Raw genomic sequence first — 16,434 nt, forward strand, 5'->3', positions numbered from 1 at the left:
ATATATTTGCATTAATCATGATCTCTATTTCTAATGAAGGATTATCTCTTTCATCACGTCCGAAAAGTAAATTTATGATCAATCATGTTCTTCCTGAGGCAACTTCATTGCAAGAGTGGTAATCATCATAAATAAATCATTATTTGTTTCATGCCACTTGAATATTAAATTCTTCATATTTTTATTTCTTATGTTGCATTTGTTTTTATGAATTTTAAGGGCGGTAATTAATGATTCATTACTTGAGAGTATTATTGCAATATGCTTGACATACCCGTCTACATCTCTGTCTTCTGTTGGTATACGAGAAATAATCAAGAATTGTGATGTTGCTGAGTTGTATTCGAAAAAGAGCTCTAGAAGTTCAGTCGGTGTTCTCTCATCTCTTAATTAAGATATTTCGATCAAAAGTTTACAACCCATGGCGGTAAAATCCTATTCTTTGTAACAAATTTAAATATTTATACAATCAATTCATCTAAAAAATTATTTTTGATCTAATGTAGAAAGTAAAATTTTGGATAAAAGCGAAGATAATAGTGGTTGACTTGCGCCAGATATTTTTTTATATGTCATGTATTGGTTGTAATAAAGGAACTGGGTATGATTACAATGATAGCTTCCTTTGTTACCATTGCAAACACCAAAGTATTTCCCAACCACGGTATGTATCATTCGAATTTTTTGTTCTGTTTGATAATTTATGTGATAGATTTAATGTATAGCTTTTATTGATTCTAACTTAAAATGATATTTCCACCAATTTTATAGTTGTCAAGAATATATTCAACTCGACGATGGTACAGGAAGACTTTCTGTTGTTATGTTTGGTGAAGTTGTAGAGGAAGCATTCGGTTGTTCGGCAGTTGAGCTAATGAATCATACTGGTGATGTATGTTTTCTTATTTTCTATTACCTTTATTGTTGTGAGTAAAAAAGTCCGTTTTAGAATTTTTGACATATTTACTACATTAATTTCCAGCATATATATTCTTTAAATTTTTATTAATCATGCAAGGTTATTAAAAATTTCTTTTGCAGGAACATTTGCCTTATATAGAAAATCTTGTAGCACAAGTTTCATAAAAAGAGTGGATGATTGAACTTTTAGTAAATCCCAATCGATTCAACCAACAACAGCACAAGAATTTCAATGTCATTTCTATTGATGCAGTACAAGAAGACACAAAATGATAGATCATAGTAAAAACATCAAAGGACTCATATTTTGAACTGATGTTTTTGTCGGGTTTGTTGCTAAAACTATCGATATTATAAATATGTGTTGGACTATGTTATATTTTGAACTAATGTTTTTGTTGGGTTTGTATTAAACTTATCGCAAGTAACTTTGCTAAAACTATCGATGTTATAAATATGTGTTGGAGTATGTTATATTTTAAACTAATGTTTTTATCTTCTAATCTATGCAAACATGTAATTATTATACTCTACTTAACTATCATTACCCTTAAATATTTGCTAGATTTTACATTTTTTTTATGTCTTAATTTGTTGATTGAAATAAACTTTTTTATGGAATATATATTATTTTTTTAAAATAATTATTTCACCCAACTATGCAAACGTGCTTTGCACGTTATTTTGACCTAGTATATATATATATATATATATATATATATATATATGTATGTATATGTATACGCTTCTCTCGCAAATCGAAAGTAGTACTTCTCGATCGTATTTTCATCTTCGAGTTAACGAATTTTAAAATACAAATCGAAAGTTTTTTTTTTTTTAATGTTTGATACTTAAAATACAAATTACATTACCTTCGTATCACTACTAGAAAAATGAATATTTGTAATGTATTATTTGTTATGAGAATGACTATTTACGACAAAAATAAACTCATTTTAATAGAAAATAATTATTTTTATAAAAAATAACTAATCACAAATAAGTAATTTTCTTGTAGTAAATATATATATTATTAACTTAATCATATTGGAAAATAATGAGTTCCCCTAAAATATATGATCATCTGCAAGTGTCTGACACTTTGGTCAAAAAAAATATATATAGTTTATATAGGGTGCAAATTTAAAATTATGAAGAATATATACAGGTGGGAAGAATAATTTCCAAATTTTTTTAAAGGGTACTCTTGAATATCAGTAGATTTATAAGAGGTGAAAGAACCTATATAAATATTTTGAAGATAGAGTAATATTGCTGTTCCGTCATGTATAATAGGGATAATTAATAATAATTCGTTAGAATAATTTAAAATTATTTATTATGAGTTGCTATTATATATCTTTTAATTATTTAAATAAGGGAGTAAAAATTAATATTATCTAGTAAATTTATTTATTTTTATTAATTGAGAACCGGCCTAGTCCTCTACAAAGTACAAACAGACATTCATTAATAGGCCGCATTTAAAGATTTCGGCTCCCTTAATAAAAATTTATTCTTACCCACTGCACGCAAACTTTCCATGCAGCTTGGTTTATATATATGCCACTCTTTATTTAGTACTTTTACATCATTAATGAAATAATAATGAAAAACAAATAAAAAGAGTGGAGTTATTATGCCGTTCCACTTTATCATTGAGCATACCGTCAAGTAGTTTTTTTTTATATTTAAATATTTTTTTTAAAATATACTAATACATTTAAAATTACTTTAAAAAAAAATTAAACAGCGATCAAAATAGGAAAATAGAGTAGTTTTATTCAAATAAAAAATAGCATTTTTCAGCATTATTACTCTATATGTTATCAATTTATATATATATATACTTAAAAAAACAGATTATTAGTAAAAATGATTATTTATGATGGAAATAGATTATTTTAATAAAAAATAATTATTTTTGTAAAAAATACCTGACTACAAATATATATAATATATATTTGATTCTCTAATATATATATATATATATATATGTATAGTATACATGACACACACATACTCTATGCTGTCTACGCCTAGCTAGCTATAAAGTCTTTTTTATGAAATTAGATAATCTAATGGCATAGAGAAATAGCTACAATATAAATATTTTGTAGGGCTCATTTTGTACGACGAACATATAATGTTATTTATTGTGAAATTTACAATATGCTGTACTGTTTATAATCTCTCTCTAGAGTTTGGACATTAATTAAAAAAAATATTTATTTCGTAATCACACGATGTTGTGTTTCTTTTCTTTTTCCTTTTTTTTCTTTTTCTTTTTTCCTTTTTCATTATTTATTTATTTACAAAACAGGATATCAATGGCTGTGGGACTGTACAACTGTGGCCTTCGAGACACCACGGCAACATATGCTACAAACTTCCTCAATTTAGTTCCAATAACTACTTTTGCCTTCTCCACAATTGCAGGGTACATATAATATTGGAACTTATTGCACCACATCTACATGACTAATTTCCTATATATATTTCTAATTAATATATATCGCTGAAAACTTTATTATAATACATAATTAACACTTTGTTTCTTATCTATCTATCTATATATATAGAGAAAATGGGACTGAATACAAGGGCTGGCAAATTAAAGACAATGGGGGCAATTGTATGTGTAGCAGGAGCACTAACGGCTAGTCTCTACCAGACAAAGGAAAAGCTTTCCATCTTAATCACCATTCTCTTCATGACCCTCATCTTGTTGTCAAGCCATCTAAGGCTCATTGGGCTCGTGGAACTTTCTTATTGGTTGGCAGTTGCTTTTCCTACGGTGCATGGTTCATAATTCAGGTATACATGAACGTCATCATACGAACGTTTCGATGATCTGTTTTAAAACAAGTGATGATTTAATATTTAATTTACATTCTGACGAGAGATTACGTGCGATATATTTTGCAAAGTACAGGTGAAGTTACTCAAAGTTTTTCCTTCCAAATTCTGGGCAACACTGCTTACATGTGTTATGGCATCAATCCAATCAACAGTGATAGGATTGTGCTTTGATAGAAGTAAGACTCCTTGGAGATTAGGATGGAATCTCGAACTTATTACAATTATTTACTCGGTAAGGTTACAAGCCAATTTTTAAACTCCACATCTGTAACAAAATGATATTTGTTTAAGGAAAATAAACAAAGAATCAGTGATAATTTAGTGATTCAAATTAAACTCCTGACGCCTCCGATGAGAAACTATGTGGGCAGAATTTATAAGCACATGAGGGGCACGTACTGTTATTATGTGATCACGCACTTTGATCTGTTCCTATATTTGTCATAGGAAAATGCTAACTTGTCACATGGTTTTGTCCCTCATTTTGACCGCTCATATATTTTATTTTATTTTAATTTCTTTATCTAATGATTAAGGAAGTGATTATTACTGAATTTACGTATTTTTTTATATGTTTGAAAGAAAAAACAAAAAGAAAAAAAAGTTTTACACTGTTAAAAGGTGGCTTGAATTCAGATTGAACAGTGCATGTGTCGTAGGTTCGCTCGAGTGGAGGTTCACTTAGCTCGAGCGAAGTCAGACAGAGAGCTTCGCTCGACATTCGCTCGACACTCAACTCGAGCGAATTCAGACAGAGAGTTTCGCTCAAGTATCGCTCTACATTCAGCTCGAGCAATATCCAAGTCAGAGAGCTTCGCTCGACCCTCGCTCAACACCCAGCTCGAGCGAGTTCAGGCAGAAAGCTTCGCTCGACTCTCGCACAACTGTTGGCTTGAGCGAAGTGAAGAATATCTATGTTCGCTCGACACTCGCTCGATGTTCGCTCGAGCCAATGTTCACAAAAGTGAATTCTCACTTTTCCTATAAATATCAAACGGCGCCTCTTCTTTGCCTTAAGACTTCAGAAATCATTTTTGCTTGTTTTTAAGTGTTTTCTTGAGAGAGAAGTCTAGAGTGAGTTTGAGAGATAACTTCCTTGTGAAGTTTTGTTGTATTCATCTGTACTCCATCTCTGTTGATAGTGAAATCTTCGATACCGACCCCACCAGTGGACGTAGGCTCATTTTGAGTCGAACCACTTAATTCTTGGTGTTCTTTCTGTGTGATTGTTATCAATTTCTTTCGTTTAGTTCCAGTACTATACTTCGAGTTAGTCTTAGCTACAGTTATTCCTAACAAACTGGTATCAGAGCTTGGCTCAGGGTGATCTGGAGGGATGGCTATGGCTAAGTTCGAAGTAGAGAAATTTGACGGTCAGAACAGTTTCAGTCTATGGCGCATCAAGATGAAGGCTTTACTGCGACAACAGGGCTTGTCAAAAGTATTAGAAGTGTCGGTATCTGACGATTCTCCGGCTCCTTCGAAAGAAGAAGAAGAAAAGGTACACAGTACTATTCTTTTGTCACTATCTGATGGAGTTTTAAGAGAGGTTGCTGACGAGGAGACTGCAACTGGTTTCTGGTCGGCACTTGAGAATCTGTACATGAAGAGATCTCTCACCAACCGGTTGTATTTGAAACAACGGTTATACACTCTCAAAATGAAGGAAGGTACTCTTATTTCTGAACACCTAAATGAATTTAATAAAATCATTATGGATCTGAGGAACATAGATATTAAGCTTGAAGAAGAAGATCAAGCGTTAATTATTTTATATTCATTACCCACATCTTTTGAGAACTTTGTGAATTCCATGTTGTATAGTAGAAATACAATTTCCTTGGTAGATGTAAAGTCTGCTTTGAATTCTAAGGAGTTGAGGAATAAATTGAGTGTGAAGAACACTAATGAACAAGCTAGTGGCTTGTTTGTTAAGGGGTTCTCAAGCAGGGGTAGATCGAATGACAGGGATTCAGAGAAGAATAAGAGAAAATCTAGGGGCAGTTCACAAACAACGCTTAGTAAGAAAAACGTCAAATGTCATTGCTGACATAAGTTTGGTCACTACAAGAACGAGTGTCCAAAACTGAAAAACAGAGAGGACGGCACTAGTTCATCTAATGCCGTTAGTGTTGCTGATGATAGGCCTAACGACCTAGATCTTGTTCTAGCAATTAGCGACTCCAATAGTCGCTTTAGTGACAAGTGGGTCATGGACTCAGCTTGCACTTTCCATATGTGTCCCAAGAGGAACTGGTTCACTAACTATGAATCGGTCAACGGAGGCTCCGTTTTGTTAGGGAATGATATGGGTTGCAAAATTGCTAGAATTGGTTTAGTCAGAATTAAGATGTTTGATGGAATTGTCCGGACATTGTCTAATGTTCGACACATTCCAGATTTGAAAAAGAATCTTATTTCTTTAGGTACTCTTGATTCTCTGGACTACAAGTACACTGGTGAAGGTGGAGCTATCAGAGTCAGTAAGGGCTCTATGGTTGTGATGAAAGGAGATAAGACAAATGGTCTTTATTTCCTTCAAGGCTCTACAGTGACAGGTGCAGCTGCAGTGTCAGTTTCAGATGATCCAGATTCAGATGTCACTCGTTTGTGGCATAAGCGTTTGGGTCATATGAGTGAAAAGGGAATGTCAATTTTGAGTAAGCAGGGTTTGCTATGTAATCAATAGATAGAGAAACTGGATTTCTGTGAACACTATGTATTTGGCAAACAGTGCAGGGTTCAGTTCTCTACAGGGGTTCACAAAACCAAAAGTACTGTGGACTATATTCATTCTGATCTTTGGGGCCCATCTTCCGTCCCGTCAAAAGGTGGAGCTCAATATTTGCTTACGTTCATTGATGATTTCTCACGGAAGGTTTGGGTTTACTTTTTGAAGTAGAAAAGTGATGTATTTGTTAACTTCAAACAGTGGAAAGCTTTGATTGAAAATCAGACGGGCAAGAAAATCAAGCGACTTCACACTGACAATGGTATGGAGTTTTGCGGGGGTGAGTTTGATGAATTCTGCAGAAATGAGGATATTGCCAGACATCGTACAGTTAGACATACTCCACAGCAAAATGGGGTAGCTGAACGGATGAACAGGACTCTCTTGGAGAGAGCTCGCAGCATGCTTTCTAATGCAGGCTTGGCTAAGGATTTCTGGGCTGAAGCAATCAACACAGCCTGTTACTTGGTCAATCGTTCTCCAGCCACAGCGATTGGTTTGAAGACTCCGAATGAGGTATGGTCTGATACTCCTGCTGATTATTTAAATTTGAAAGTTTTTGGTTGTCCTGCATATTTCCATGTTAATGATGGAAAACTTGAGCCAAGGGCAAAGAAGGGCATATTCATTGGGTATGCCAGTGGGGTGAAGGGATTCAGGTTGTGGTGTACTGATCCTAAATCACCCAAGTTTGTTATCAGTAGGGATGTCACTTTTGATGAAAAATCTATGCTTAGTCCGAGAAAGGAGGATTCTGAGTCTACAGGACAAGAACAGGATGTTAGAAAGCAGGTGGAGTTTTAGGTGGAAGCACCACAAGGGCTGCCCAGTGGCGCCCAAGATCATGCCATTGTAGATGAGCATGATTCTGATTCGAGTAGCGGCGCACAAGGTGAGCAAGACTACAGTATAGCGACTGGTAGACAGAGGAGGCAGATTAGATCACCTCAGAGATATGCTCATGCAGATATGGTGATGTATGCTCTTACTACGGCAGAGAATATTGTTGGTCAGGAGCCCTCCAGTTATTCAGAAGCTGTCAAGAGCGCAGAATCTGCACAGTGGTGCGCAGCTATGACTGAAGAGATTGAGTCTCTTCACAAAAACCAAACATGGGATTTGGTTCTGTTGCCAAAGAAGGTGAAGACTGTTGGCTGCAAATAGGTTTTCAAAAGAAAAGAGGGAATCCAGGGTGATACAGATGCAAGATACAAGGCACGCTTAGTTGCTAAGGGCTTCAGTCAGAGAGAAGGCATCGACTTCACTGAACTCTTCTCTCTAGTGGTGAAACACAGTTCAATCAGATTACTACTTGCTTTAGTAGCATTGTATGACTTCGGGCTACAGCAACTTGATGTTAAAACAGGGTTCCTACATGGTGAACTTGAAGAGACCATTTACATACATCAGCCAGAGGGATTCATTGTTGAAAACAAGGAAGATCATGTGTGCAGATTGAAGAAGTCTTTATATGGTTTGAAGCAGTCGCCAAGGCAATGGTATAAGCGATTTGATTCCTTCATGATTGATCATGGTTATTTGAGAAGTAACTATGATAGTTGTGTTTATCATAAGGAATTATTTGATAAGTCTTTCATTTATTTGCTATTATATGTTGATGATATGCTTATTGCTGCTAGAAGCATATCTGACATAGGTTTGTTAAAGACCCAACTCAGAGATAGGAAAGCTGGAAAGTTGTACTTGTCCCAGGAAAAGTACATTGAGAAAGTGCTTCAGAGATTTGGGATGTTTGATTCCAAACCAGTAAGTACACCACTTGCTACGCACTTTAAGCTTTCAGCTTGCCTATCTCCTCAGACAGATGAAGAGGAACAGTTCATGGCTAGTGTTCCTTATTCAAGTGCAGTTGGCAGCATCATGTATGCAATGGTTTGCACCCGTCCAGACATTTCACAGGCCGTGAGCGTAGTTAGCAGGTATATGGCTAATCCGGGTAAGACTCATTGGCAGGCTGTGAAATGGATACTCAGGTATCTGAGAGGAACCCTGAACTTTGGGTTAATATTTGATAGAGATGTCGATCTCAGTTCTAAAGTTGCTGGTTTTGTTGATTCTAATTATGCTGGAGACTTAGATAAGAGAAGATCATTGACAGGTTATGTTTTCACTCTGTGTGGGTCAGCTATTAGTTGGAAAGCAACACTGCAATCCACTGTTGCTTTATCAACTACCGAGGTAGAGTACATGGCAGCAGCAGAGGCTGTTAAGAAGGCCATTTGGTTGAAAGGCTTGGTCAATGATTTGGGTTTACAACAAGATGGGATCTCAGTATTCTGTGACAGTCAGAGTGCAATACATTTGACCAAAAGTCAAATGTATCATGAGAGAACGAAGCACATTGATGTCAGGTACCATTTTCTCAGAGAGATTGTTATAGAGGGTGCTATACAGATTCTGAAGATTGCTACTACAGAAAATCCAGCAGATATGATGACTAAGTCAGTTGCAGTATACAAGTTCAAACTTTGTTTGGACTTGATTGGTGTTCGCATTTTGTTATTCCCATAAGGGATTTGGTGGTGGGGATTGGTTTTGTGATCGGAGGTTTCTTGTGTTTTGGCAGAGTTCAAGCCAAGGTGGAGATTTGTTAAGAGGTGGCTTGAATTCAGATTGAACAGTGCATGTGTCGTAGGTTCGCTCGAGCGGAGGTTCACTCAGCTCGAGCGAAGTCAGACAGAGAGCTTCGCTCGACATTCGCTCGACACTCAGTTCGAGCGAATTCAGACAGAGAGCTTCGCTCAAGTATCGCTCTACATTCAGCTCGAGCAATATCCAAGTCAGAGAGCTTCGCTCGACCCTCGCTCGACACCCAGCTCGAGCGAGTTCAGGCAGAGAGCTTCGCTCGACTTTCGCACAACTGTTGGCTTGAGCGAAGTGCAGAATATCTACGTTCGCTCGACACTCACTCGACGTTCGCTCGAGCCAATGTTAACAAAAGTGGATTCTCACTTTTCCTATAAATATCAAACGGCGCCTCTTCTTTGCCTTAATACTTCAGAAATCATTTTTACTTGTTTTTAAGTGTTTTCTTGAGAGAGAAGTCTAGAGTGAGTTTGAGAGATAACTTCCTTGTGAAGTTTTGTTGTATTCATCTGTATTCCATCTCTGTTGATAGTGAAATCTTTGATACCGACCCCACCAGTGGACGTAGGCTCATTTTGAGTCGAACCACTTAATTCTTGGTGTTCTTTCTGTGTGATTGTCATCAATTTCTTTCGTTTAGTTCCGCTACTATACTTCGAGTTAGTCTTAGCTACAGTTATTCCTAACATACACTAGCGGTACGCCCAATATTAAACGCTAGACGGCCAATTAGTAGCACTATCCTTTGTCATAATGCCAAGTGATCATGACATATTAGTGGTTATTCAAGCTAATTAAATTAGATGCATGTGTTCAAAATTTCTTGGAGATACGGCCTTAATATATACGATATACCGAAAGAGACAGTTTATGATGAGTTATGTTTTGATTTAATTTTAGAGTGGTAATTACTATCTTAGTGAAAAGAACTCGTGTAAAACAGTCAGTTATTGTGAAAGAATCGGGTATATTTTTTATACACAGGGAGCACTCACCACGGCTGCAACTTTCTGCATGATTACATGGGTAATTTCATTGCGAGGCCCCACTTATCCTGCAATGTTCAACCCACTTTCACTCATTTTTGTGGCATTATCAGAAGCGATCATACTTGGCGAAGCGATCAGACTCGGAATGTATGAGTATTTTCTTGTGACATGAGCAATCATGTGTGACATTTGATCAAATTTTCGGACCCTATATTTATTAATTAATTTGCTACTTTTTATACAGCAAAATCTCACTTTGTTTTGAATTACCATTGCAGCATTCTAGGCATGATTCTGATTATTTTTGGGTTGTATTCCTTCTTGTGGGGCAAAAGAGAGGAGATAAAAAGTGCAGTGCAAGCAAATCCCTCCAGTACTGCGGTGAACATAAGTTAAAGCAGCGGTGGGAAGGCTAGCTAACATGCTTAGTGATTCAGATATAAATCAAATTGATAATATACAGTGCGAAGGTAATCAGGGCCGTTTTGTGTTCAATTCAAAACTGTCGTGTCCAAAAACAATTATAGAAAGAAAAATTATAAATTAACGTGCCTTGATATTATATGCCGAATTTCGTTATACATATATATATATATATATATATATATGATGTAATACATCTAGTCACGTTAGTTTGTAATGCAATTTGACGTACTCTCTTGAATGCACAGAGTGCAATTATTCTATACTTTTTTAAGAGATACAAATGTGGAAATGCCGAAATCTTCTCTGTGATGTGGAGGGGATAGGAAACAGAAAACCATATGATCATTGCTTTCCTTGATCTGTAATTGTTCAGCAAGCACAGGGAAAATTAGAACATGACTACTGATGAAAGAACAAATAGCATAAAGGTAAAGAAAAATTTTCACATTACTAACTGATGAGGAGAAATATATCATTTCCATTTTCAAACTCATGATGATACAAACTAAGCTGTTTGCATCCGTTTCCTCTAAGCACATGAGACAGTCATGGCTTAGCATGACATTTTCGCAAGACAACAGCATAGACTGAGAAATGCATCTCCAATAATCTCGTGAAACTCTGCTGAGTTGAGAGCAATGTAACAGTAAACCAATTCCTCAATATCATTCCAATCACAAACTCCCACATCCTGAATCATCTCCAAAATTGATTCCCTCAAATCCGTGAATGGATCTGTAGAGTACTTAACCGCACAGATACTACCTGCAAAAACACCACAAACATCATCAGGCAAGCAAGCTGCAAAGCTGATTCTTTTGTTCCACTTGTGTGGATTCTTCTTCTTTTGTAGTTTCTTGTTGGTTTCCTCGGGAACATCCATCGCTAGCTACTGCAAAACAATATTAAGTGTCTATGCACCAAGAAACACAATTGCCATTGTAGGTGATGATCATCTATTTATGTATGTATATATATGCATGATTTAGCTACAAGTACTTGCAGTAGTTAGGTGCGTCAATGAATGGGGATTCGATTTGGAAAGGGGCCAGCAGGACCGGAAAAAGGATTTCCATGAGCAAAAGATGTGGCCAGAAACAGCTGAATAGCTGGATATATAAATAGCAGTAACGTCAATTTGGCCATTACAAAGGCGCCATGAATGCAGATACGTGGGTGCCATTAAGAAATTTCATGTGAAGTAGTTGAATGACTTTAAATGCTTCATTTATGGATCACTAGCTAGCTAGCTCCTTTCATCCCTCATAACAAATGCCCACAATATATATGTAGGTTGCATGATTTCACTTCTCTTAGCTGGGCAGCTTGCTATAAGCTAGCTGTTGTTTCAAATAATATTTCTTCAGTCTGAAAAAGAAAATTAACAACCTCGTTGACAGCCCCATAAATCTATACAAATAATGCATCTCTAGCGGTAAAATGCTACTATGTTTATGCATCACTTGTTGTCGGTCTCTTCTATCCTTTTTGCTTTAAAACAGAACGAAATAATTAATGCATTGTGTAGTTGAGAGCCAATTTGAATTGTGGAACGTACTGCTTGAATCTGATCCGGTCATAGCCATGAATGTTGAAAGCCAAACAATTCTTCAGGTAGTGTTGGGGATAAAGTCTACTGGTTCAGCCCATCCCTAATAATAATAAGGGAAAAGATAAAGTCAATAATCTAACTATAGATAAGGTTAAGAAGAGATGAGAAAAGTTAACTCAAACTCTTAAAAAGAAAGGATTTCCTAAGATAAATAGGACTCAATCTTTCTAAGGAAATAAATCTCCATAAAAAGAGGAAATCTCTACAAATGGATAGGCTCTCTACGACTTCTCTATGCATAGACTTCACCATATACAATGATTATAAAGGATCTTCTCTCAAGGGAGGCATTTTTTTCAACCTTCCGAAATCCTAAATTTCTTCAATATTAGTATTGTGAGATATGTGAGGCCATGAGAAATTGTAAAATCATTCGTTATAGTAGATTTTGCCCCAAACAATTCATAGACATAGGTTTTTATACAGAATTACGTAAATCTTTATGTCTTTATTTATTTATTTATTTTTATTTATTTTTATTATTTACTGTCATGGATGAACCCAAAGAATATCATATCGACGCCCGAATCATCATCATGAGCCGAAGATGACTATTTCCTCCCTTCGGCTTGTTATGCGGTTTTTGACATTAACATATAACAATGAAATTGCCCAACCACGAGGTCGTGTCAAATAATAATTATTTTGAACAGAGCATGCATTGCGATTCTCCGAATTACAATATTTTTTCATTTTCACTTAGGTTGATATGTATTAAATAAATTTATAAGTCAATCATTTAAATAAAAGAATTATTTAGAATGCGACATCATACAATTGTACTAAAAATAATAAGGCTTACGAAAAACATCATTTCTCTTTCAACTTTTAGGAACTAGTTTGGTAAAGAGGTATGTCATTATGTTGCTCTTTCGTTTTCTTCAATTCTAATTTAAATGTGTCAACGCACTAATCATTAACCAAATTTACTTAGAATAATGAAGGAAAAATAAATAAACATTATATATTTATTGAATAGGATATTACAACAGGTTAAATCCACATGGACCTGGATAATTATTCAAGCCCATAGCCTACCTCACTACTTGAAGCCCAGTTTGATATTAAGAGGATTCAGCCCATCGCTAATACCATCTAGATAACTATCCGACAGTGGTATGGAATGAAATAATTATCATTCAAATTTACTAAGAGATAACCCCTCATCTCCAAGTTTGAATTTAAAATAACAGATGTGTTCGTTATCACTTAATAACAGAATGGTTTAATTGTTCTATATAAAGAAAGAATCCAAGTATGTAAAAGACATCTGATCTATTGGTATTAAGGAGTTTATTTCATCACTAACTTAGATATTAGAAGCGTTCTCTTGAATCTCTAAACCGTCTTATTCTATAATTGCAAGTGATTGCGAGGCAGCAGAGGTCAAACACGTACATAACATTTATAAAATAAGCAATCAACAGGATTAAATATTAGAAAGGGTGCGGCTACTATGCCACCCTATCTTGACCACTAGGCAGTATGCCCAACGTAAATTTTTTTTTCTCTTTTTTTTTCACATTTTTTAACATATTTAAATACATTTAAAAATAAATATTAATACATTTAAAATTATTTCCTTAATAACTAAGTAAAATAGAAAAGAAAAAAATTTTGATCTACAGTCAAATAGAATTATCAAAATGAGTGGACATGATAGTGCTTTCCTATTAAAAACGGACGTATCTTCAACAACCTATTTCCTAGAGGTGGCTAGATATGTAGGTTCTCGGATATTGTTCTTTTTGCCTAGGGATAGACCATGCAGATCATGTTCCCTTGTCCCTTGGCCCTGAGTCCCCACAACTTTGGTACCTTCGTCTGGTTTGTTGATTAAATTATCATGCAAGCTGCACAACTTACCTCTTTTTATATATTTTTTTACCGTACAATTAGCATTTACTCTACCAAACGTTGCTTTACTTCGCGTAAACTTTTTTTAGTTTTTGGTGGGGAAGTTCATGTATTTGCATTGAACAAAATAAGGCTTCGTTTGGTTCATTAACTCTTTTTAATTCATCTCAATTTATTATTATAATTTTTTTAAATTTTAATATAAAATATAATAAACAATTCAATTTTTGCAAATTTCAAAATAATAATAATAATATTAAAAAATAATATTCTAATAATATTTTATCATCTCAACTCAACTCAACTCAACTCACTTCAACATTCAAACACACTCAACGTACAAAAGTACCTTTTTAAGATTAATGTACTTTTAATCTAAAAAAAAAGTTAGAAATTACGTTTCAAAACATCATTTTTCTCTGAAGTATTTTTCTGATAACGATGAACGTAATTCTAATTTAAAAAAATATATATATATATCAATAATAAAAATATCTATATAATTTTTAGATAATTATAATTTTGCCTGTGCATCTTACCACAAGCACCACACTAACCAGAGTCTGGTGGCCCTGAAAGCTTAGAAGGAACAGCTAAGGCACGTGGGGGGCTGAGATTGTGTTTCTTTATCAGTTTAAAATAAAAGCGATAATGAGATTTAATTCTCACCTGTCTATTATTTGTAACATATGTATTTAACAACTTCAAGGACAAAGAGGAAAAGTTTAGTAAGAACTGGGTCTACATATTAACGGATTGATGAGTTTATTTGAAGTCTCACAGCTAAGTGTAGATGGAGAAGACATACTCGATGAAGCTAGAAGCTTTTGCAAGCAACTTCTGAATGCGTGGTTAAGACATCTTGGCGTGAAGACGACGATAGGGAGACAAAGTACTGAAGGGGTAGAAGAGGAATGGAGGCTGGAGTGCAGGGGTTGAAGACGAATGGAGTGTGACGAGATTGGGGGCCAAAACGCCGTGTTTCATTTTCCACGGGGGCAACGGTTCCCCCACGGTTCCTCCTCCCGGTTGTGTATAGTATTTTTGTTCTTAAAAAGGTCACTCGAGTTGAGGAACAACAAATTAAGTCAGATGTGAAAAATCAAATTATAAATCATAATTAATTTTGATGAAGATTTATTTATTTATTTCGTTAAATTACTTAATAATCCTTTCTTTTTAACAAAATCGAGAATTGTCCACCATAGCACAGATAGTTATTTCTAATTAAAACCAAAATGAGAACGCATAACTGAGAAAGTTTAAATTACAAAATTAAGGACATAAGATCATGCTTGACCAAATTGTTATTATTATATTCTTTATACAAAACAGTATAGAATATGATAGAAATAATTAAATTTATATTCTTTTTATCAATTAAATTTTTTATATAAGTGTTTATTTCAAAAGGTGCTATAATAAGAATATTGAATTTGAACCTTAACTTTATACTCTATTTTATTTAATTATATATTCGGCATCACGATTTTTTGTTTTTAATTAGTTTTTGGAGGGCTGGAATCGTATTCGTTATTTAAAGGCTTATAATATTTGATGATATGGTATTGGTGGACGTCCGGATGAGGTTGAGCTGAAATTCTACGCCATACAAAACAGCTGCGCCCATAACAATGCATGGGAATTATAGTATTATACCGCACGCACGCCAATAGTATATGATCAACGGCTCACTCAAAGCACAATTACATGCATGCACGGGCATGCAATTTGGAATTGTTGTTTGTCATCTTTTGTAGACATGAATGGCATCAAATGTCACACTTTCGTATTCACAGCTGATACCAACGCACCACCTCCATTAACCTCAAACTAATTTTTTTATAAAAAAAAATATATATTATTCTTATAATTTTTGAATAGTGAAATGCGATGATATGATTTTAGATGAGTTGAATAAAATATTATTAAAATATTATTTGTTAATATTATTATTATTTTAAATTTTAAAAAAATTGAATTGTTTATTATATTTTATGTAAAAATTTAAAAAAATTATAATAATAAAATAAAATAAGTTGAGATAATTTTTTTATCCAAACAGACTAAATGACACATCTTTCGCACAAGAAAATTTCCAGATGTTTTCCGGATAATGCAAATATCTTGGTATTGTCTAGTAGTGGTCATGTGAATAGTAAGAACTGTAACAAAAAATCTGCCTTATTTATGAGATGGGAAATGATATTCCCACTTAGGAAAATCATCGACAAAATCCATCGATAATTTATTTTTCTTTTGCTTTCAATTTTGTTTTTTTATTATTCTAATTTCTGCATTGCAAAAGCATTTGTGATCCATATATACAAGTGGAGGAAACGTGCTTGGTTGCCATTGGTTCATGTACGGTCCAAATTGAAAGTTATAGCCGCCACAAGATTGCTTCATATTTGGATAGTGCACATAAT

General features: G+C 34.5%; 1 pseudogene; it reads left to right on the top strand.

Annotated features, from left to right (window-relative positions):
* Positions 1–3,504: 3,504 nt before the first annotated feature.
* LOC121254043 lies at positions 3,505–10,526 on the top strand (annotated as a pseudogene).
* Positions 10,527–16,434: the final 5,908 nt, after the last annotated feature.

Source organism: Juglans microcarpa x Juglans regia, chromosome 3D (assembly GCF_004785595.1).
Source record: "Juglans microcarpa x Juglans regia isolate MS1-56 chromosome 3D, Jm3101_v1.0, whole genome shotgun sequence".
NCBI classification, from domain to species: Eukaryota; Viridiplantae; Streptophyta; class Magnoliopsida; order Fagales; family Juglandaceae; genus Juglans; species Juglans microcarpa x Juglans regia.